Source organism: Globicephala melas, chromosome 13, assembly GCF_963455315.2.
Source record: "Globicephala melas chromosome 13, mGloMel1.2, whole genome shotgun sequence".
Taxonomy (NCBI): Eukaryota; Metazoa; Chordata; class Mammalia; order Artiodactyla; family Delphinidae; genus Globicephala; species Globicephala melas.
In genome coordinates, this window is record NC_083326.1 from 67,077,357 (window position 1) to 67,101,725 (window position 24,369).

Consider the following 24,369-nt stretch of genomic DNA (forward strand, 5'->3'; position numbering starts at 1 on the left):
TCCTGGCGCCCGTGAGGAGGTGGTTCCCTGCTCACCTGGCGTCAGGCCTCCGGCTCCAAGGCTCTCCTCCGGCGTTTCCCGCCCTTCCGAGGGTTCGCCGGGCGCTCCCGGGCCTGAGGGACCCGCACCGAGCTCGAGGCGCCGCACACGGACCCCGACGGGGCCTTCGGCTCGGGGCTGCTCCGCCTGGGCAACCCTTACGTCGAGGACAGCCTGCTGCCAGCCTCCCTGAGGAGACGCCTGCCCGCCGAGGTGAGGGGGGGCGGGGAGGACTTCAGAGGGGCCTGGGTTAGAGCCTGCGGGACCGTGGGGTTAATGCGGGCCAAGGGCCCGCCGGGGGTGGGGGGTGGGGGGTGGTGGGTGTGGGAGGGGAGGCTAGAGCCTGGAGGGACCGGGTCAACGCAGAAGGGCGGTAGAGGCCCAGAGGACAGAGGTTTCGCCCGCGGGAGGGCATCTCTCCACTTCTTCCCTGTATGGACCCCCACTTTGCATTGTTTTTAATATTCATTGGTAATTATGGAAATAAAACACGAATATGTGCTCCTCTTACACTGCCTCCTAACCTGGTCCCCTGCGCAGAGGCAACCCCAGTGAGCAGTTGGGTGTGGGTCTCCGCAGGTCCCTTTCCAACGGGTTCAGCTACACATCTAGTATCTTGTGGGGCTTCTCAGCGGTTTGTGGAGCCCCTGGAACCTCTGCAGTGTGGTTTCCTGAGAGAGTGGATGAAGCAGTGGGTCACTTGAAACCTGTTTTTACTTTGTTTCCACAGTAAAGGAAAACAAAAAAAAGATTCAAGTTTGTAAAAACATGAGTTTATAACCTAATGACTAAAACCAAACTTCGGGCAGTAAATTCCTTCAGTGCAGGTTTTCTCAATCTCAGTAGTAGTACCCTCCCCACCTCAAATCATTTGACAACCCAAAATGTCTCCAGACGTTGTCAGATGCCCCCTGGGGGACAAAATGGCCCTTAGTCAAGAACTACAGCTGACCCTTGAACAACTGGGGGGTTGGGGGTGCTGGCAGTCTGCACAGTCAAACATCTGCCTGTAAATTTGTAGCCGGCCCTCCTTATCTGAGGTTCGGCATCCGAGATTTAAACCAGCTGTGGATTGTGTAGCATTACTGTAGTATTTATTGAAAACAATCCACGTGTAGGTGGACCCGCGCAATTCAAACCGGTGTTGTTCAAGGGTCATCTGTACTGCTTTAATTCTGTACTTTCCAGAAGTAACTGCTCTTTAAAACAACCATGCAGATGATCTGTCTGCTCCAGCGCTTTCCAGCCTCGGCATTTTCCTGCTTCCCTCGAGCTGAACCACTAGCCCCTGTGTGCTGGCTGTGCTCACTTGAGGTCCCAGTCAGCTAACCACTACCATCTCCAAAGGGCCTTCCCTATGTTGAAGTCCACCCCCCTACCACACCGCATGCACACACACACAGAGTTATTCTCTCTCATTATCACTCTGTTTTCTTCCTAGAACTAATCACAATCTGGATTTCATTTATTTGTTAACCTGTTTTTCTTTCTTCACCACCTAGAATGCAAGTAAGCTTCATTAGAGGCCTGATCTCTTCAGGTCACCCCAGGATCCCCAGTGCCCAGCACAGTAATCAATAAACTTGGTGGACTGAGACAATAAATTACCCTCTCTTCCTCCCAAGAGTTTCTGTGGGGTTTCTCCTACTCCTTTCCATCCACATTCCCTTCTGGGCTCCTCTGTGACCTTTGTTTAGAACTAAAATGGATGAATGAGCTCCTAGGAACTGCGGGTGAAGCCTTCACTTTTCCCACTGACTTATCCACTCTTTGAGGGCAGAAACTGTCCTTTACTATGTTCATTGAAGGTATTCATATTGTTGAATGAACTAATTGATGACTTAAGGAAAAATATTAGACAATTAAAAATTGATCATGCTAAAAGGGGCTTTAGAAATTATCAAAGAACTTCACAGATAAGAGTTTAGGTAATTTGCTCAAGGTCCCCAGGCTTGTTGAGAGGCCAAGTCACAGGTGGAACCCATGGTATCACACCTCTCATTTCAAGGCTCTTTCTTATCTCCAGCCAGTCTAGTTTCTGATTACTTTTCTGTGAACCTGACTTACAGCTCAAACACAAAAATCCCAAGCCCAAGACTTTTTTTTTTTTTTTTTTTTGGCTGCTTTGGGTCTTCGTTGCTGAGCATGGGCTTTCTCTAGTTGTGGTGAGCGGGGGCTACTCTTCGTTGCGGTGTGCAGGCTTCTCATTGCGGTGACTTCTCTTACAGAGAAGCCTGCACACCGTAAGGAAGAGGTGGCTTCATTTGAGGAGCATGGGCTCTAGGCGTGCGGGCTTCAGTAGTTGTGGCGCACAGGCTGAGTTGCTCCGTGGCCTGTGGGATCTTCCCGGACCAGGGCTCGAACCCGTGTCCCCTGCTTTGGCAGGCTAATTCTTAACCACTGCGCCACCAGGGAAGTTCCAAGACTGACTTCTTGTCAACTAAAAGCTTTTGAGTTTGTATTCTTCATCTTTTGATTAAATCCAGCCCTGGGGATAATGGCCTAATAAACTCAAAAGTGCTATATGGTATTCAAACAATTTTCCATTTTCTTTTATGCGTTTCAGTGCTAAGCGATTGGAAATTGTCCCTGTCAAAACAAAGTATCTTGTTTGTTTTGGAATGGAAAAATGTACATTGTAGGAGAAAGTGATCATTGTTTAGAAATTTCCAAATAACCAGTTGTTAGTTTTGCCAAATCCTGTATCCAGTAGTAAAATAACATGTGAAACAGATGAAAATGTGGGGGGTGGGGGTGGGGGGAGGATCTTTTTTGAGATGACTTTTCATTGCCTAAAGTTGACCTTTCTCTCTTTAGACACGTGTGTTTCCTTTTTACACTGTGTACCTGAAACAGTTGTCACTCATTAGTTTCTAGTTAGACCCTTGCTTTTCGAGAACTAAAGACCATTCAGGGTTCCTTCTTTCCTCTTCTTGATCATTTTATATAGGTAGCACCTGGTTAATAGAGTCTTGTGGAGTCATGCTCTCAGCTTTTACAATTTTGCACTTTTTTTTCTGAGGTGTGTGACAGCACACTGCCTCACAGGAAGTAGAGATAGCTTTTGTCTGACTCATTGAAACTTTCCCCCATTGAATTCCGTTTAACCCTGGAAATCTTTTCCAAAAGATGGTTTACTCGAGGGTTATCAAAATAGACATATCAAATATAAAATGTATTCTCAGGAAGACATCTCTAAATCTTTCTCTCTCTTCAGTGCACATAATCATGATACCAAATACAGAGAAAAGAGATTGAGGTTTGGGGAGCAACTACTCTTAACATCATCAAAACTTCTAGTCATCATAAAGCTGACACCACCGTATTTATTCATTCATCAAACATTTATTTTGCACCTACCATTTATAAAGCACTCTGCTTGGCCTTGTGGGGACCAGAGAGATAATGACTTGGTCCCTGAGCTGTGGACGTTTACAGTTTAGTAAGAGAGGGAGACCTGTAAACACATTACTCACATAGGAAATAATTTGCAAATATTAATGGAGGTATAAATTATGATAGAGTGTAGAGAAGGAAGGTATGCATTGTGAATGGGGAATCAAGACAGCTTCACAAAGGAGGTGGCATTTTAGGAGGAGAATGTGTATATATAATTTCCTTTGCACATTTTTTGGCAGTGGTTTAGGCCACTTCAAACCAATAAAAGCAGACATTTTGCTCACCGCTTTAGAATTAGGAAAGAAAAGAAGATGTAAGATCCTTTCTTTCCACTCTTGTCAGCAACAAGCTTCTGAAAGCTAAATGTTGCCTTTGCAATCCCAGGTGCCTCACTCATGGTTAAGAGGAGAGCTCCAGCTACATTATTTTGAGCCCACTCATTTCTGCGTTAGGGTGTTATTTTCATTGGGGCATACATTATACAGTAGCCATGTGATTTTTTTTTTTTTTTGGATCAGTGGTGTTTATAGAAGTGTTTATGAATTTGAAATCCTAGAATTTTAAGTATTACAGGGAAGGAAAGAGAGGCAAATGATTGAAGTTTTTAATCAAGCCTCTGTGTGTAAATTGGCTATGCTGCCTTACTAATTTAGGTATTTTTTAGAGAGAAAGGCAAAGATAAAGAATTGACAACTTGGCTTTAGCTTCTGAACTTGATCTATTTTTTGGCAGCCAAAGAGAAGCCAGTCAATAGGAAATAAGTGCCGACTAAAATCTAAACATATGCTCCTGCTGCTTCTGCCCATACACTGTCAACCTAGAAAATATAATTCCATGCATAGGTAGCAGTTTATTATGGCGTTCATGCCCACTCAAGAGTTGCATATCAATTTCTGCATCCTTTGAATTGATCTTTTCTGACTGGCAGAAGAATCTCCATGTGGATTGTGTGTTTCTGGGGAAAGCCTAGGGTTTAACGAATTGGAACGGGAAATGACAGAGGCTGTAAGTGACAGGCTGCTGCCTGCTTGAGTGCCCCGACTAAAAAATAATGTCAAGGAAGATATTGAATGCTCAAACATTATAGAAATATTCTATTTGGCTACTTAGTTGCGTTTTCTGCTGACTGTGATGTTTTGTTGACATGTAAGATTATGTTATTCCTCTTAATGTTTATCATTTAATAGAAAAGATTTCAAATGAAGTAGTTTTTAAACTGCCTTTCTGTGATTGCAACTTGGTACCTCTGTACAGAGATCTGAGATGAGGTGATGTTCAAAATTTGCCACACTACTGACAGCCCATATTTTGAGGCCCTTTACTTTCTACACATTTTGATGCTTGGAAAATGACAGTTACCAAAAATGGTTTAGAACTCCTATGAGAACATAGTCCAACCTCAGCCCCATGAGGGTCTTTTCTTCCCCTTCCTTTAGTTTATACTAACCTAATGATAAATGTGTAAGTACTAACCTCTGACTGAGACGGTGCCTAATTTAAGATTCAGAATACTTATGATCTTAGCATGAACTGAATGTAACGATACAAGACATCTGAGGCAGGTGTTTCTAACAACTCTCCTCATTAAACAAACAAAACCCAATTCCCTCCTGCCAAGAGAAAGGTTAAACAACTGGAAAGTGAGACATTACACAGAAATTACCAACATAGCTTTAAAAATGAAAGGGAGAAAGAATTGCAAGAAGACATCACTTAGAGGTTTGCTATAACTTACACCTAGGAAAGCTATACCAGAAAGCCAGATTTCTTTGAAAGTCATATTCTCAAATGTGCCAGGGGCTATGTTAGCCTCAGTCATGTTAGTGCATAGCACAGAAGATTTACCGTAGTTAGAGGCATTGGGAGAATTTAAAGTATGACCTCATCAATAACCTGTGGATATACCCCCCACCAACCTTTATTTGTTGAAGAGTGACTAGGCATAAGACTTACTCAATAAACACATTGAGTGAATGCACATATGTTATTGGAAGAATCCCAAATACCCAAGCAATTAACTGGGATACGTTCAAATTATGCATAATGGATTGATCTTTGAAAAGATGCATTGAAAACTTCCTATTTCTGTTGATAATATTTTTTTTCCATTTATCTAATTTGAAACCATTATCTGTGTGTTAACTTTTTAAAATATTTATTTATATTTATTTTGGCTGCGCCAGGTCTTAGTTGCGGCTTGTGGGATGGGATGGATCTTCGTTGTGGCATGCGGGCTCTTAGTTGTGGCATGCATGCTGCGGGATCTAGTTCCCCGACCAGGGATCGAACCTGGGTCCCCTGCATTGGGAGCACAAAGTCTTACCCAGTGGACCACTGGGAAGTTCCTGTGTGTTAACTTTTTATTCAGGTATAGTGTACATACAGAAAAACATCCTTTTTTTTCTTTTTATTGAGGTATAGTTGATTTACAGTATTACATTAGTTTCAGGTGTACAACATAGCGATTCAGAGTTTTAGATTATACTCAGTTTAATTATTATAAAATATTGGCTGTATTCCCAGTGCTGTACAATATGTCCTTGTAGTTTATTTTGTATATAGTAGTTTGTACCTCTTAATCTCCTACCCCTATGTTGCCCCTCCCTCCTTCTCTCTCCCCTCTGGTAACCACTAGTTCTCTATATCTGTGAGTCTTTTTCTATTTTGTTATATTCATTTGTTTGTTTTATTTTTTAGATTCCATATATGAGTGCTAACATATATTTGTCTTTCTCTGACTTATTTCACTAAGCGTAATACTATTCAGGCCCATACATGTTGTTACAAAGGGCAAAATTTTATTCCTTTTTATGCTGAGTAGTATTCCAGTAGTATTATGTGTATATGTGTGTGTATCACATCTTCTTTATCCATTCATCTGTTGATGGACACTTAGGTTGCTTCCATGTCTTGGCTATTGTAAACAATGCTGCTATGAACACTGGGGTGCATTTATCTTTTGGTGTTTTTTTTTTTTTTTTTTTTTTTTTAGCAGTACGCGGGCCTCTCACTGTGTGGCCTCTCCCATTGCGGAGCACAGGCTCCGGACGCACAGGCTCAGCGGCCATGGCTCACGGGCCCAGCCGCTCCGCGGCATGTGGGATCTTCCTGGACCGGGGCACGAGCCCGTGTCCCCTGCATCGGCAGGCGGACTCTCAACCCCTGCGCTACCAGGGAAGCCCGCATTTATCTTTTTGAATTAGTGTTTTCGTTTTCTTCAGATATATACCCAGGAATGGAATTGCTAGATCACATGATAGTTCTATTTTTAGTTTTTCAAGGGACCTTTATACTGTTCTATACTGTTTTCTATAGTGGCTGCACCAATTTACATTCCCACCAAGAGTGTACAAGGGTTCCCTTTTCTCCATATCCTTGCCAACATCTGTTACCTGTGGTCTTTTTGATCATAGCCTTTCTGATAGGTGTGAGGCAATATCTCATTGTGACTTTGATTTGCATTTCTCTGATTAGTGATGTTGAACGTCTTTTCATCTGCCTGTTGTTCACCTGTCTGTCTTCTTTGGGAAAATGTCTATTCAAGTCTTTTGCCCATGTTTTAATCAGGGTTTTTTTTTAATTGAGTTGTATGGGCTGTTTATATATTTTGGATATTAACTTATTATTGGTCATGTCATTTGCAAATATTTTCTCCTATTCAGTAGGTTGTCTTTTTGTTTTGTCTTTGGTTTCCTTTGCTGAGCAAAAGCTTTTAAGTTTAATTAAGTCCCATTTGCTTATTTTTGCTTTTGTTTCCTTTGCCTTAGGAAACAGATCCAAAAAAAAATGGTGCTACAAATTATGTCAAAGAGTGTTCTGCCTATGTTTGCTTTTAGGAGTTTTATGGTTTCAGGTCTTATGTTTAGGTCTTTAATCCATTTTGAGTTTATTTTTCTATATGGTATGAGAAAATGTTCTAATTTCATTCTTTTACATGTAGCTGTACAGTTTTCCCAGTACCACTTACTGAAGAGACTGTTTTTTTCTCATTGTATATTCTTGCCTCCTTTGTCATAGATTAATTGACCAGAAGTGTGTGAGTTTATTTCTGGGCTCTGTTCTGTTCCATTGATCTATATGTTTGTTTTTGTGCTAGTACCATACTATTTTGATTACTGTAGCTTTGTAGTATAGTCTGAGGTCAGGGACTGTGATACCTCCAGCTGTGTTCTTTCTCAAGATTGCTTTGGCTATTCAGGGTCTTTGTGTTTCCATACAAATTTTAGAATTGTTTGTTCTAGTTCTGTGAAAAATGCCATTGGTAATTTGATAGGGATTGCACTGAGTCTGTAGATTGCCTTGGGTACTATGGTCATTTTAATGATATTAATTCTTCCACTCCATGAACACGTTATGTTTAATTTTTTTTTTTTTTTGCGGTACGTGGGCCTCTCACTGTTGTGGCCTCTCCCGTTGCAGAGCACAGGCTCCAGACACGCAGGCTCAGTGGCCATGGCTCACGGGCCTAGCCGCTCCACGGCATGTGGGATCTTCCCGGACCGGGGCACGAACCCGTATCCCCTGCATCGGCAGGCGGACTCTCAACCGCTGCGCCACCAGGGAAGCCCCCCATGAACATGTTATATCTTTCCATCTGTTTGTGTCATCTTCAGTTTCTTTCATCAGAGTCTTATAATTTTCCAAGTACAGGTCTTTTACCTCCTTAGTTAGATTTATTCCTAGGTATTTTATTCCTAGATATTTTATTCTTTTTAATGCAATGGCAAATGGGATTCTTTTTTTTTTAATTTTTACAAAAACTTTATTTATTTTTGGCTGTGTTGGGTCTTCGTTGCTGCACGCAGGCTTTCTCTAGTTGCGGCGAGCAGGGGCTACTCTTTGTTGCTATGCAGAGGCTTCTCACTGCTGTGGCTTCTCTTATTGCAGAGCATGGGCTCTAGGTGCATGGGCTTCAGTAGTTGCAGCACGTGGGCTCAGTAGTTGTGACATGTGGGCTCTAGGGTGCATCGGCTTCAGTAGTTGTGGTGCACGGGCTCAGTAGTAGTGACTCGTGGGCTCTAGAGTGCAGGCTCAGTAGTTGTGGTGCATGGGCTTAGTTGCCCTGCGGCATGTGGGATCTTCCTGGACCAGGGATCGAACCTGTGTCCCCTGCATTGGCAGGCGGATTCTTAACCTCTGCGCCACCAGAGAAGTCCTGGGATTCTTTTCTTAATTTCCTTTTCTGATCATTCATTGTTAGTGTATAGCAATGCAACAGATTTCTGTATATTAATTTTGTATCCTGCAACTTTACCAAATTCATTGATGAGCTCTAGTAGTTTTTTGCTGGTGTCTTTAGGATTTTCTATGTATAGTATCATGTCATCTGCAAACAGTGACAGTTGTACTTTTTACTTTCCAATTTAGATTCATTTTATTTCTTTTTCTTGTCTAATCATGTGGCTAGGACTTCCAATACTATGTTGAATAAAAGTGGCAAGAGTGGGCATTCTCGTCTTGCTCCTGATCTTAGAGGAAATGCTGTCAGCTTTTCACCATTGAGTATGATGTTAGCTGTGGGCTTATATATGGCCTTTATCATGTTGAGGTATGTTCCCTCTATGCCCACTTTGTGGAGAGTGTTTATCATAAATGGATGTTTAATTTTGTCCAAAGCTTTTTCTATATCTATTGGGATGATCATATGATTTTTATTCTTCAGCTTGTTAATGTGGTGTATCACATTGATTGATTTGTGGGTATTGAACCACCCTTGCATCCCTGGGCTAAATCCCACTTGATCATGGGATATGATCCTATCAGTGTGTTGTTGAATTTGGTTTACTGATATTTTGTTGAGGATTTTTTGCATTTATGTTCATGAGTGATATTGCCTGTAATTTTCTTTTTGTGTGATATTTTTGTCTGGTTTTGGTATCAGAAGGACGCTGGCCTTGTAGAATGAGTTTGAAGTGTTCCCTCCTCTGCAGTTTTTTTGAATAGTTTGAGAAGACTTGGTTTTAACTCTTCTCTAAATATTTGGTAGAATTCACCTGTGAAGCCATCTAGTCCTGGACTTCTGTTTGTTGGGATTTTTAAAAATTACCTATTCAATTTAATTACTGGTAATTGGTCTGTTCACGTTTTCTATTTCTTCCTGGTTGAGTCTTGGGAGATTGTACATTTCTAGAAATTTGTTCATTTCTTCTGGGTTGTCCATTTTATTGACATATAGTTGTTTGTAGTAATCTTATCCTTTGCATTTCTGTGGTGTTGGTTGTAACTTCTCCTTTTTCATTACTGAGTTTATTGATTTGAGCCCTCTTTCTTTTTTTCCTGAGTCTAGCTAAAGGTTTATCCATTTTATTTATCTTATCAAAGAACCAGTTCTTAGTTTCATTGATCGTTTCTATTGTTTTTTTAAGTCTCTATTTATTTCTGCTCTGATCTTTATGATTTCTTTTCTTCTACTAACATTGGGTTTTGTTTGTTGTTCTTTTTCTAGTTCCATTATGTGTAAGGTTCAGTTGCTTATTTGAGTTTTTTCTTGTTTCCTGAAGTAGGCTTGTATAACTATAAACTTCCCTCTCAGAACTACTTCCCTCTCAGAACAGATTTTGGACTGTTGTATTTTCATTTTCATTTGTCTCTAGGTATTTTAAAATTTTTTCTTTGATTTCTTCAGTGGTTGTTTAGTAGTATATTGTTTAGCCTCCACATGTTTGTGTTTTTTGCAGTTTTTTCTTGTAGTTGATCTGTGGTTGGAAAAAGCACTGTGGTTGGAAAAAGATTCTTGATATGATTTAAGTTACTAAGACTTGTGGCCTAGCATGTGATCTATCCTGGAGAATGTTTCATGTGCACTTGAAAAGAATGTGTATTCTGCTGCTTTTGGATGGAATGTTTCATATATATTCCATTTGGTCTATATCTCTAAGGCAGTGTTTTCATATTGATTTTCTATCTGGATGATCTGTCCATTGATGTAAGTGGGGTGTTAAAGTCCCCTACTATTATTGTGTTACTGTCACTCTCTCTCTTTATGTTGGTTAATAATTTGCATTATGTATTTAGGTGCTCCTGTGTTGGGTGCATATATATTTACAATCATTATATTTTCTTGGATTGATTCTTTCTTTGTCTCTTATTACAGTCTTTGTTTGAAAGGCTATTTTGGCTGCTATAAGTATTGCCACCCTGGCTTTCTTTTGATTTCCATTTGCTTGGAGTACCTTTTTCCATCCCCTCACTTTCAATCTATGTCTTTAGATGTGAAGTGAGTCTCTTGTAGGCAGCATATATATATGGGTCTTGTTTTTGTATCCATTCAGCTACCCTGTGTCTTTTTATTGGAGCATTTAGTACATTTACATTTAAAGTAATTATTGATAGGTATGTACTTAGTGCCATTGTTAATTGTTTTGGAGTTGTTTTTGTAGTTCTTTTTTTGTTTCCTTTCTTCTTTTGTTCTCTTCCCTTGTGATTTGATGACTATCTTTTATATTTGATGTTGGGATTCCTTTTTCTTTTCTGTGCATATATCTGTTACAGATTTTTGGTTTGTGGCTACCATGAGATTTATATATAGCAACTTATATGTATATGTGATCATTTTAAGTTGCTGATCTCTTAATTTCAAATGCATTTTAATGACCCTGAATTTACACTCCCCTCCCCTACAATTTACTGGTTTTGACATCATATTTTACACCTCTTTGTTTTGTGTATCCATTAAATACTTATTGTGGATATAGATGATTTTACTACTTTTGTCTTTTAATCTTCCTGTTAGCTTTGTACATGGTTGATTTACTACCTTTACTGTATATTTCCCTTTACCAATAAGCTTTTTCCTTCTGTAATTTTCATGTTTCTAGTTATGGCCATTTTTGCTTAGAGAAGTCCCTTTAACATTGTTTGTAAAGCAGGTTTGGTGGTGAACTCTTTTAGCTTTTGCTTGTCTGTAAAACTTTTGCCCTCCTTATCAAATCTGAATGAAAACCTTGCTGAATAGAGTATTCTTGGTTGTAGGTTTTTTTTCTTTCATCACTTTAAATATATCATGCCATGCTGAAATTTCTGCTGAAAATTCAGCTGATAGACTTATCCCTTGTACATAACTTGTTGTTTTTCCCTTGCTGCTTTTGATAGTCTCTTTATCTTTCATTTTCGCCATTTTGATTACAGTGTGTCTTGTGGTCCTCTTTGGGTTGATCCTGTTTGGGACTCTCTGTACTTCCTGGACCTGGATGTCTTTCCTTTCCCAGGTTATGGAAGTTTTCAGCTCTTATGTCTTCAAATATGTTCTCTGCTCCTTTCTGTCTTTCTTCTCCTTCTGGGATCCCTATAATGCAAATGTAAGTATGCTTCATGCTGTCCCAGAGGACTCTTAAACTGTCCTCTTTTCTTTTTGTTCTTTTCTCTGTTCAGCTTCAGTGATTGCCACTGATCCATTCTTCTGTATCTTCGAATCTACTGTTGATTCCTTATAGTGTATTTTTAATTTCAATTATTGTATTCTTCAGCTCTGTTTTGTTCTTCTTTGTATCTTCTCTTTGTTCATCTTCTTACTGTGTTCATCCATTCTTCTTCTGAATTCTTTATGATCATTACCTTGAACTCTTTATGAGGTAGATTGCCTATCTCCATTTCACTTAGTTCTTCTGGGTTTTATCATGTTCCTTCGTTTGGAACATGTTCCTCTGTTGCCTCATTTTTCCTAATTTGCTGTTTTTTTTTTTTTTTTTTTGGTGGTACGCGGGACTCTCACCATTGTGGCCTCTCCCGTTGCGGAGCACAGGCTCCAGATGCGCAGGCTCAGCGGCCATGGCTCATGGGCCCAGCCGCTCTGTGGCATGTGGGATCTTCCCGGACCGGGGCACGAACCCGCGTCCCCTGCATCAGCAGGCGGACTCTCAACCACTGCGCCACCAGGGAAGCCCTTTAATGTGCTGTTTTTATTTCTATGTCTCTGGTGAGAGACATAGGTTATGTCTTTGGTTATGTTTCCCAAGTTTGGAAAAGTGGCCTTTTGTAGGAGACGTCCTATATGTCCCAGCAGTGCACTCCCCTCTGGTCACCAGACCTATGTGCTCTAGGGGTGCCCGCATGTGGGCTGCATAGGTCCTTCTGTTATGGTGGGCTGACTACTGTGGGCAGTCTGGTAGGTGTGGCTTGTCTCTGGTCCAGCTGGGTTGCTAGGCCCTGCCCGGTGAGGAGGCTGCTGGTCACTGGTTGGCAGGACCAGGTCATGAGGCAGCTGGCTGCAGAGCCCTGGAGGGTCCTGGGGCTAGTGCTGGCACACTGATGGACAGAGCCAGGTTTGGGGATGGTTAGTTGTGGGGCCAGGGTTCCTGGATCTAGTGTTGACCTACTGGTAGGTGGAGTCAGTTCCTGCATGGCTGGCTGTGGGTTTGAGGTGTCCCAAAGCTAGTTCTGGTGCAGTGGTGAGTGGGGCTGGATCCTGGGGTAGCTAGCTGATGAGACCAAGCTATCTTGGAGTTGGTGTTGGCCTGCTGGTGGGTGAGGATGGATTCCAGGGCTGCTGGCTGAGGGACCCAAGGTGTCCCAGAGCTGGGGTTGACCTGCCAGTGGGCAGGGCAGCGTGCAGGGGGTCCCAGGGCATGGGATGTCCTAGGGCTGGTGCTGGCCTTCTGGTGTGTTGGCTGGGTCCTGACAAGGCAGGCTGTGGAGGTATGGTGGTCCTGGGGCTGGTGTCTACCTGCTGTTGGGTGAGGTCAGGGCCCAGGGTATCAAAGTGCTGGTGCCTGCCCATCAGTGTGTGAAGCTGGGTCCTGGGCCTAGTGCCTGCCCAGTGGCAGGCAGAGCCAGGCCCTGTGGTCTCTGGCTGCAGAGTCCAGGGGTCCCAGAGCTGGTGTTGAACTGCTGGTGGGTGTGGCCAAGGCCCAGCGGTTACTGGGGCTAGTGCTGGCTCACTGGTAGGCAGAGCCAGTTCCCAGGATCTCTGGATGCAGGGCCCTGGGGATCCTGGAGCTGGTGTTGGTCTGCTGGCAGACATGGGCCATTTCCTGACACAGCTGGCTTCAGGATCTGGGGTGTCCCAAGCCTTGTATTGGCCTGCTGGTGGGTGGGACCAGATCCCAGGGTGGCTGGCTAAGGGGCCCAAGGTGTCTCAGAGCTGGTGTTGGCCTGCTAGTGGACAGGGCTGGGGCCCACGGGGTTCCAGGGCTGGTGCTGGCCTGCTGAAAGGTGGGCTGGGTCCTGCCATGGCAGGCTGCAGGGCTGTGGCGGTCCTGAGGCTGGTGTCCATCCACTTGTGGTATGGCAGGGGCCCAGGGGGGTCCTGGGGCTGGTGCCTGCCCACTGATGTGTGAGGCTGCTCCCAGGCTAGTGCCAGTCCTCTGGTGGTCAGGGCTGAGGATACTGGGGCTGGTGCCTACCTGCTGGTGGGCAGACCTGGGTACCAGGGTCTCTGGCTGCAGGATCCTGGGGGCCCTGGAGTTGGTATGTTGGCCTGCTGGTGGGTGGGGCCGGGGCCCAGAGGGTCCTGGGGCTGGTGCCTGCCCACTAGTGGGTGGAGCTGGGTCCTGGGGTCTCTGACTGCAGGACTCTGGGGGTCCCATGGTTAGTACCTGTGCACTGGTGTCGGGGGCTGGGTTCTGGGCCCTCTGGTGGACAGGGCCTTATCCTGGGGCAGTTTTGGGCTCAGGAGGTCTTAAGGCAGCCTGCCTGCTGGTGAGTGGAACTGTGTCCCTGCCTGGCTAGTTGCTTGGCCTGAGGGTGCTGGTGCCAACAGGCTGGTGGGAAGGACTGGTTCCAGTGCTAATAGGCTAGAGGAAGGATTCCAAAATGGCATTTGCCAGCACCAGTGTCCACATGGTAGAATGAGTTCCCAGAATTGGCTACCACCAGTGTCTTGTGTCCCCAGGGTGAGCTCCGTTTGCCTCCTGCCTGTCCAGGAGACTCTCCAAGATCAGCAGGTGGGTCTGACCCAGGCTCCTCTTAAATCACTGCCTCTGCCCTGGGTCCTGGAGCATGTGAGATTTTGTGTGCGCCCTTTAAGAGTGGAGTCTCTGTTTCCCACAGTCCTCTGGGTCTCCCAAAAGTAAGCCCTGCTGGTCTTCAAAGCCAATTGTTCTGGGGACTCTTCTTCCTGGTGCAGGACCCCAGGACTGGGGAGCCCAGTGTAGGGCTCAGACTCATTGCTCCTTGGTGAGAACCTCTGCAATTGTAATTATCCTCCAGTTTGTGGGTCCCCCACTCAGAGGTGTGGGGCTTGACTGTACCGCTCCACCCCTCCTACTGGTCTCGTTGTGGCTCCTTCATTATATCTTTAGTTGAAGATCTTTTCTGCTAGATTCTGGTCTTCCTTAACAATCGTTGCTCTGTAAATAGTTGTAATTTTGGTGTGCCCATGAGAGGAGGTAAGCTCAGGGTCTTCCTACTCTACCATCTTGGCCTGAACTCCCACCATCCTCTTTTCTAAATATACTTTTTATTTACATATACATAAAATTCACCACTTTAAAGCATACAAATCGGTGGTTTTTAGTATATTCATAAAGTTGTGCAACCATCAGTACTAATTCCAGAACATTTTCATCACCCCAAAAAGAAACCACATGCTTATTAGCAGTCACTCCCCATTTCTCCCTCCGCTATCCCCTGTCAACCATTAATCTACTGCCTCTGTAGATGACTGTTCTGGATATTTCACATAAATGGAATCATACAATATATAGCCTTTTGTGTCTGGCATCTTTCATTTAGTAAAACAAAAGTATGATATTCATCCATGTGGTACCATGTATCAGTACTTCATTCCTTTTTATGGCCAAATAATATTCCACTGTGTGGGTATACCACATTTTGTTTATCCATTCATCAGTCGATGGACATTTGGGTCACTACCTTTTTGCTATTAAAAATAATACTGATGGGGCTTCCCTGGTGGCGCAGTGGTTGGGAGTCCACCTGCTGATGCAGGGGATGCAGGTTTGTGCCCCGGTCCAGGAGGATCCCACATGCTGCAGAGCGGCTGGGCCCGTGAGCCGTGGCCGCTGGGTCTGCGCGTCCAGAGCCTGTGCTCTGCAACGGGGGAGGCCACAGCGGTGAGAGGCCCACGTACCGCAAAAAAAAAAAAAAAAAAAAATCCTGATATGAACACTTGTGTATACAAGTTTTTGTGTGGATATATGTTTTCATTTCTCTTGGGCATATACCTAAGAGTGGAATTACTGGATCATATGGTAACTGTATGTTTAACTTTTTGAGAACCTGCCAAACTGTTTCCATACCACCTGCACCATTTTATATTCCCAGCAACAGTGTGTGAGTGTTTGATTTCTCCACATCCTTGCCTTGTCCTTTCCATCTCCCCAACCCTTTTTTGTTTGTTTCAAGCTATCCTAGTGGATGTGAAATGATATCTCATTGTGGTTTTGATTTGCATTTCCCTATTGACTAATGATGGTGAGCATCTTTTCATGTGCTATTTGGCCATTTGTATGTCTTTGGGGAAATGTCTATTCTAATCCTATGTCCATTTAAAAATTGGTTTTTTAAAATTGTGCTTGTAAGCCTTTACATATTCTGGATACAAGTCCTTTAAAAGATATATTTTCAAATATTTTATCCCATTCTGTGGGTTGTCTTCACTTTCTTGATGGTGTCCTTCAAATCACAAAAGGTTTTTTTTAATTTTGATGAAATCTAATTTATTTCTTCTCTTGTTGCTTGTGCTTTTGCCCTCCTATCTAAGAAATCATTGCCAATCCAAGGTCACAACGATTTATGCCTGTGGTTTTTTACTAAGAATTTTATACTTACATTTAGATCTTCAGTCCATTTCGAGTTAATTTTCATATATTACGTGAGGTAGGGATCCAACTTCATTCTTTTGCATGTGACTATTCACTTATCCAAGCACAAATTTGTTGAAAAGACTATTCTTTCTCCCGTTGAATTGTCTTGTTACCTTTGTTAAAAATCAATTGACGGGGGGCTTCCCAGGTGGCGCAGTGGTTGAGAGTCCGCCTGCCAATGCAGGGGACATGGGTTCGTGCCCCGGTCCGGGAAGATCCCACATGCTGCGGAGCGGCGGGGCCCATGAGCCATGGCCGCTGAGCCTGCGCGTCCGGAGCCTGTGCTCCGCAACGGGAGAGGCCACAGCAGTGAGAGGCCCGCGTACCGCAAAAAAAAAAAAAAAAAAAATCAATTGACGGGGCTACCCTGGTGGTGCAGTGGTTGAGAGTCCGCCTGCCGATGCAGGGGACACGGGTTCGTGCCCCAGTCCAGGAAGATCCCACATGCTGCGGAGCGGCGGGGCCCGTGAGCCATGGCCGCTGAGCCTGCGCGTCCGGAGCCTGTGCTCCGCAACGGGAGACGCCACAACAGTGAGAGGCCTGCGTACCGCAAAAAAAAAAAAAAAATCAATTGACCATCAATTGTGAGGGTTTATTTACATACTCATATTTCTTTTCTATTTATATATATGTCTGTCCTTTTGTCACTACCGCACTGTCTTGATTACTGTAACCTTCTATTAAGTTTTGAGATCAGAGAGGTGTGAATCTTCCAATTTTGTTCTTTTTCAAGATTGTTTTGGCTATTCTGGATCCCTTAAATTAATTTTAGGATCAGCTTGTCAATTCCTGCAAAAAAGGCAACTGGGCTTTTGATAGGGATTGCACTGAATCTGTAGATTGGGGAGTATTGCCATTTTAATAACATTAAAAATTTTGATTCATGAACACGGGTATCATTCCATTCATTTAGATCTTTAATTTCTTTCAATGACATGAGTAGTTTTTGTTGTACAAGTCTTGCACTTCTTTGGTTAAATTTATTCCTAAGTTTTTTATTCTTTTTCATGCTTCTGTTAGTTTGCTTGGGCCGCCATAACAGAAAAACCATGGACTACTTGACTTAAACAACATAAATTTTTTCACAGTTCTGGAGACTGAAATCCCAAGGTCAGGGTGCCTGCAGGGATGCTTACTGGTGAGACCTCTTTTTGGCTTGCAGATAGCCACCTTCTCCCTGTGTCTTCACATGCATTTTCCTCTGTGCATATGTGGAGAGACTGAGATCTCTGTGTCTCTTCTTCTTATAAGTACACTAGTCCTGTCAGATTAGAGCCTCATTCTTATGACCTCGTTTAACCTTAATTACTTCCTTAAAGGCCCTATTTCCAAATAAAGTCACATTGGGCATTAGGGCTTCAATATATAGCTTTTGGGGGACACAGTTCAATCCATCACAATGCTAATGTAAATGGAAATGTTTTCTTAATTTCATTTTCAGATTGTTCATTGCTAGTGTATAGAAAGATAATTAGTTTTTATATATTGATCTTGTATCCTTTAGCGTTGCTGAACTAGCTTATTAATTCTCATAGTTCTTGTGTGTGTGTGTGTGGATTTTCTACATGTCATTGCAAATAGAGCTGGTTTTACTTCTTCCTTTTTAATCTGGGTATCTTTTCTTTCTTTTTCTTGCCTGATTGCCTGGCTAGAATCTCCAGTACTATGTTGACTAGAACTGGGAGGAGTGGATATCTTTGTCTTGTTCCTGATCTTAGGGGAAAGCATTCACTCTTTCACCATCAGGTATGATGTTCACTGGGGTTTTTTCATAGATGCCCTTTATCAGGTTGATGGAATTTCCTTCTATTCCTAATTAGTTGAATGTTTTTAGCATGAAAAGGTGTTTGATTTTATACACATATTGTATTCATGCTTTTTTATACATATATTAAGACAATCATGTGGTTTTGTCCTTTATTCTTTTAATATGTATTAAATTGATTTTCATATATTGAACCAAACTTGCAACCTCAGGATAAATTCCATTTGGTCACAGTGCATAATCCTTTGTATCTATTGCTGGATTCAGTTTGCTAGTATGTTTTAAGGATTTTTACATCTAAATTCAGGAGGAATATTGATCTGTAGTTTTCTTTCCTTGTGATTTTTTTATTTTTTAAATATTTATTTATGCATGCTGCTCAGGGTCTTAGTTGCGGCACACGGACTCTTAGTTGTGGCGTGCATGCGGGATCTAGTTCCCCAACCAGGGATCGAACCCGGGACCCCTGCTTTGGGAGTGTGGAGTCTTACCCACTGGACCACCAGGGAAGTCCCCCTTGTGGTATTTTTAAATTTGGTTTTGGTATCAGGGTGATACTGGCCTCATAGAATGAGTTGGGCAGTATTCTCTTTCCTTTTATTATTTTTTTTAAGAAGAGTTTGTAAGGGACTTCCCTGGGGGTCCAGTGGCTAAGACTCCATGCTGCCAATACAGAGGGCCTGGGTTTGATCCCTGGTCAGGGAACTAGATCCCACATTGCTGCAACTAAGAGTTCGCGTGTCGCAACTAAAGATCCTGCATGCTGCAATGAAGATCCACATGCTGCAGCTAAGACCCTGTGCAGCCAAAAATAAATAAATGTTTAAAAAAAAAGTTTGTGAATTCTTGTTTATGTGTTTGGTAGAATTCAACAGTGAAGCTATCTGGTTCTGGGCTTTTCTTTGTGGGAAGTTTTGATTACTGATTCAATCCTTTTGCTTGTTATAGACCTATTCAGACTTTCTTTTTCTTCTTGAGTCCATTTCAGTAGTTTGTGTCTTTATAGAAACATTTCCATTTCATCTAGGTTATCTAATTTGTTGGCATACATTTGTTCATAAAATTCCCTTATAATCCTTTTTATTGATGTAAGAGTGATTATAACATCCCTCTTTCATTCCAGATTTTAGTAATTTGAGTCTTTTCTTTTTTTCTTGGCCTTTCAAGCTAATGATTTGTCAAGTTTGTTGATCTTTTCAAAGAATCTACTTTTTATTTCATTGATTTTTCTATTGTTTTTCTGTTCTCTACTTCATTTATTTCTGCTTGAGTGTGTATTGTTTCCTTCCTTCTGTTTCCTATAGGTTTAGTTTGCACATCTTTTTTTTTTTTTAGTTTCTTAAGGTTTGCAGTTGGGTAATTAATTTGAGGTCTTTCTTTTTTAATATAGCATTTATAGCTATAAATTTCCCTCTAAGCTTTAGCTGCATTATAACTTTTGATACATTGTGTTCTTGTTTTCATTTATCTCAAAGTATTTCCTAATTTTCCTTGTGATTTCTTCTTTGACCTATTGGTTATTTTGGAGTGTGTTGTGTGATTTCCACGTATATGTGAATTTCCCACATTGCCTTCTGTTATTTATTACTTTTTAAAAAACTTTTCTTGAAGTACAGTTGATTTACAGTGTTGTGTTAATTTCTGCTGTACAGCAAAGTAACTCAGTTATACACATATATTCTTTTTCATTATGCTTTATTACAGGATATTGAATATAGTTCCCTGTGCTATACAGTAGGCCCTTGTTGTTTATCCATCCTATATATAATAGTTTGCATCTGCTAATCCCAAACTCCCAATACTTCTCTCCCTCATCCCCCGCTTAACAACCACAAGTAGTCTGTTCTCTATGTCTGTGAGTCTGTTTCTGTTTCATAGATATGTTCATTTGTGTTGTATTTTAGATTCCACATATAAGTGATATCATATGGTATTTGTCTTTGTCTGACTTACTTCACTTAGTATGATAATCTCTAGGTCCATCCATGTTGCTGCAGATGGCTTTATTTCATTCTTTTTTATGGCTGAGTAGTATTCCATTATACATATATACCACATCTTCTTTTTCCATTCATCTGTCTTTGGACATTTAGGTTGTTTCCATGTCTTGGCTATTGTAAATAGTGCTGCTATGAATATACGGGTATTTTTTCGAATTAGTTTTGTCTGGGTATATGCCCAAGAGTGGAATTGATGGATCATATGGCAACTCTATTTTTAGTTTTTTAAGGAACCTCCATACTGTTCTCCATAGTGGCTGCACCAGTTTACATTCCCACCAACGGGGTAAGAGAGTTCCCTTTTCTTTACACCCTCTCCAGCATTTCTTTTTTGTAGACTTTTTAATGATGGCCATGACCAGTGTGAGGTGGTACCTCATTGTAGTTTTGATGTGCATTTCTCTAATAATTAGTGATGATGAGCATTTTTTCCTGTGCCTGTTGGCCATCTGTATGTCTTCTTTGGAGAAATGTTTATTTAGGTCTTCTGCCCATTTTTTTGATTGGGTTGTTTGTTTTTTTGTTATTGAGCTGCATGAGCTGTTTGTATATTTTGGAAATTAAGCCCTTATTGGTCACATAATTTGCAAATATTTTCTCCCAATTCGTAGGTTGTCTTTTCATTTTGTTTATGGTTTCCTTTGCTGTGCAAAAGCTTATAAATTTGATTAGGTCCCATTTGTTTAGTTTTGCTTGTATTTCTATTGCCTTGGGAGACTGACCTAAGAAAACATTTATATGATTTACGTCAGAGAGTGTTTTTCGTTTTTTCTCTTCTAGAAGTTTTATGGTGTCTTGTCTTATATTTAAGTCTTTAAGACATTTTGAGTTTATTTTTGTGTATGGTGTCAGGGTGTGTTCTAACTTCATTGATTTACATGTGGCTGTCCAGCTAGCCCAACACCACTTGCTGAAGAGATTGTCTTTTCTCCATTGTGTATTCTTGCCTCATTTGTCGAAGATCAATTGACCATAGGTGTGTGCGTTTATTTCCAGGCTCTCTATTCTGTTCCATTGATCCATGTGTCTGTTTTTGTGCCAGTACCATGCAGTTTTGATTACTGTAGCTTTGTAGTATTGTCTGAAGTCTGGGAGGGTTATGCCTTCGCTTTGTTCTGTTTCCTCAGGACTGCTTTGGCAATTCTGGGTCTTTTATGGTTCCATATAAATTTTAGGATTTTCACATTCTGTGAAGAATGTCATGGGTAATTTGATAGGGATCATGTTAAATCTGTAGGTTGTTTTTGGTGGTATGGCCATTTTAACAGTATTAATTCTTCCAATCCAAGAGCATGGGATATCTTTCCATTTATTTGAATCATCTTCAGTTTCCATTATCAGTGTTTTATTGTTCTTGGCATATAAGTCTTTCACTTCCTTGATCAGGTTTATTCCTAAGTTTTTTGTTTTTTTGGGTTTTTTTCATGTGATTTTAAACGTGATTTTTTTTTTTTTTTTTTTTACTTTCTGATATTGCATTGTTAGTGTAAAGAAATGCAACAGGTTTCTGTATGTTAATCTTGTATTCTGCTACCTTGCTGAATTTTTTTTTAATCAGTTTTAGTAGTTTTTGTGTGGAGTCTGTATGGTTTCCTATATATACTATCATGTCATCTGCATATAAGGACAATTTTACCTCTTCTCTTCCAATTTGGATACCTTTTATTTCTTTTTCTTGTCTGGTTGCTGTGGCTAGGACTTCCAATACCATGTTGAAAAGAAGTGGTGAGAGTGGGCATCCTTGTCTTGTTCCAAATTTTAGTGGGAAGGCTTTCTTTCAGCTTTTTACCATTGAGTTTTATGTTGGCTATGGGTTTGTCATAAATAGCTTTCATCATGTTATGTTCCCTCTATACCCACTTTGGTAAGAGTTTTTATCATAATGGATGTTAAATTTTATCAAATGCTTTTCCTGTATCTGTTGAGATCACCATGTGGTTTTTGTTTTCTCTTTTGTTGATGTGGTGTATCACATAGATTGATTTGTGTATGTTTTACCATCCTTGTGACCCTGGGATGAATCCAACTTGATTGTGGTGTATGATCCTTTTTCATGTGTTGTCAGATTCCGTTTACTAATATTTTGTTGAGAATTTTTGCATCTATATTTATCAAATATAGATATCAGTATATAGCTATAGATCAATATATTCATAGATAATAGATTAATATAGTCATCAATACAGATACAGATTTGCTGATATTGGCCTGTAATTTTCTTTTTTGGTGTTTGTCTGGTTTTGGTATCAGGGTGATAGTGGCTTCATAGAATGACTTTGGGAGTATTCCCTCCTCTTCAGTCTTTTGGAAGAGTTTGAGAAGGATCAGTATAAGTTCTTATTCATATGTTTGGAAGAATTCCCCAGTGAAGCCATCTGGTCCTGGACTTTTGTTTGTAGGGAGTTTGTTTTTTTGTTTTTGTTTTTTTAAATTACAGATTCTATTTCACTTCTAGTGATCAGTCTATTCAAATTTTCTGTTTCTTGATTCAGTTTCGGTGGGCTGTATGTTTCTAGAAACTTGTCCATTTCTTCTAGGTTGTCCAATTTGTTGGCATATAATTGTTCATAGTATTCTCTTATTTTTTTTTATGTCTATAGTATTCTTTATTATTTCTCCTCTTTCATTTCTTATTTTATTTGGGTCCTCTCTTTTCTTCTTGGTGAGCCTACCCAGAGGTTTGTCAATTTTGTTTACCCTTTTGAAGAACCAGCTCTTGGTTTTATTGATTTTTCTGTTGCTTTTTAATCTCTTTTATTTATTTCTCTCTGATCTTTACTATTTCCTTTCTTCTGCTGACTTTAGGTTTTGTTTGTTCTTCTTTTTCTAATTCTTTTAGGTGGTAGGTTAGGTTGTTTATTTGAGATTTTTCTTGGTTTTTTTGAGGAAGGCCTGTATCACTATGAACTTACCTCCAAGAACTGCTTTTGCTGCATCCCATAGATTTTGTACAGTTGTTTTGTATATTTTTATTTTTATATGAAGCTGATACGACTGGATTCTAAGTACACTGAGATTGTCAAAAGGTTACATATTTCCTTCTGATTCTTTAGGTTTTTTCTTTGATTTCATACTCTTTTTAAAAAAAAAAATTCAGTGTACCTGCCCCATTTATTTTAACAAACACAAAACATTCGCATAATGTTTAACATTTGATGGACACAACCCTATGTTATAGATACTATTGTTGTCCCAACTTACAGATGAGGAAACAGAGACATGGAAAGATTAAATTCTTTGGCAAGTTCCCACAACTAATAGATGGCAAAAACTGAGATTTGATCCTGGGCTTCCAGCATTTGAGCCCATACTTTCAGTTAGCAGCTCTCAGAGTTTTTGGTCTCAGGACCCCCTTATATTCTGAAAAAATGACTGAGCCAAAATGTATACGGACATACAAAGGCCCTATATCTAAGAAATCTTGATAAAGAAAACAATTTTTAATAAAAAAATGACTGGTTCTCAAAGTTGGAAGACTTAACCAGCATATTTCAACATTTACTACAAAACTACCGTAATTAACACAGAGTACTTTCGGAGCAAGGATAGATAAATATACCACTGGAACAGAACAAAGAATCCGTAAATAGACCCACAGATGTATGTTTTCTTGATTTACATCAAAGGTGCCACTGTAATTACATGGGGGAATGATTTTGGAACAACTAATTGTGTGTATGGAGAAAAGTAAAGCCTGACCTTTAACTCAAACACAAAAATTTGTTAAGTATATCATAGACCTAAAATCAAAAGATAAAACAATCAAACTTCCAAATAAAAGCATAGGAGAATATTTTCCTGGTATTGTGGTAAATAAAGTTTTTAATCAGATCACAAAATACACTAAACCAAATAAGAGAGATTGATAAATTTGACTTAAATTAGAACATCTGATCATCAAAACGCATCATTAAGAAAGTAAATAGGGGCTTCCCTGGTGGCGCAGTGGTTGAGAGTCTGCCTGCCGATGCAGGGGACACAGGTTCATGCCCCGGTCCGGGAAGATCCCACATGCCGCGGAGCGGCTAGGCCCGTGAGCCATGGCTGCTGAGCCTGCGCATCCGGAGCCTGTGCTCCTCCGCAACGGGAGAGGCCACAACAGTGAGAGAGGCCCGCATACCGCGCAAAAAAAAAAAAAAAAAGTAAATAGGCCAGCTATAGAATGATAAAGAATTCATATACAGAATATACAAAGAACTTCTACAAATCAATAAGCTAAAGATAATTTTTTTTCCTATTCATCTTTTTTTTTTCTTTAGGGTTTGAGGTAGAGGTTTTTTTTAAGGTTTTTTAAAAATTGAAGTATAGTTAATTTACATTGTTGTATTTCAGGTATACAGCAAAGTGATTCAGTTATCTGTGTGTGTGTGTATGTATGTACATACATATATACATATACACA

The 24,369-nt window shown here is 40.9% G+C and overlaps 1 long non-coding RNA gene across 2 annotated transcripts in view; it reads left to right on the plus strand.

Moving 5' to 3' along the window:
- LOC115855464 (uncharacterized) overlaps window positions 1–24,369 on the plus strand; it is a 56,991-nt gene continuing 32,622 nt past the window's right edge. For both annotated transcript variants that reach the window (XR_004040456.2, XR_004040455.2), the window contains exon 1: window positions 1–252. This is a non-coding gene — a long non-coding RNA (uncharacterized lncRNA). The remainder of the gene's footprint in view (window positions 253–24,369) is intronic.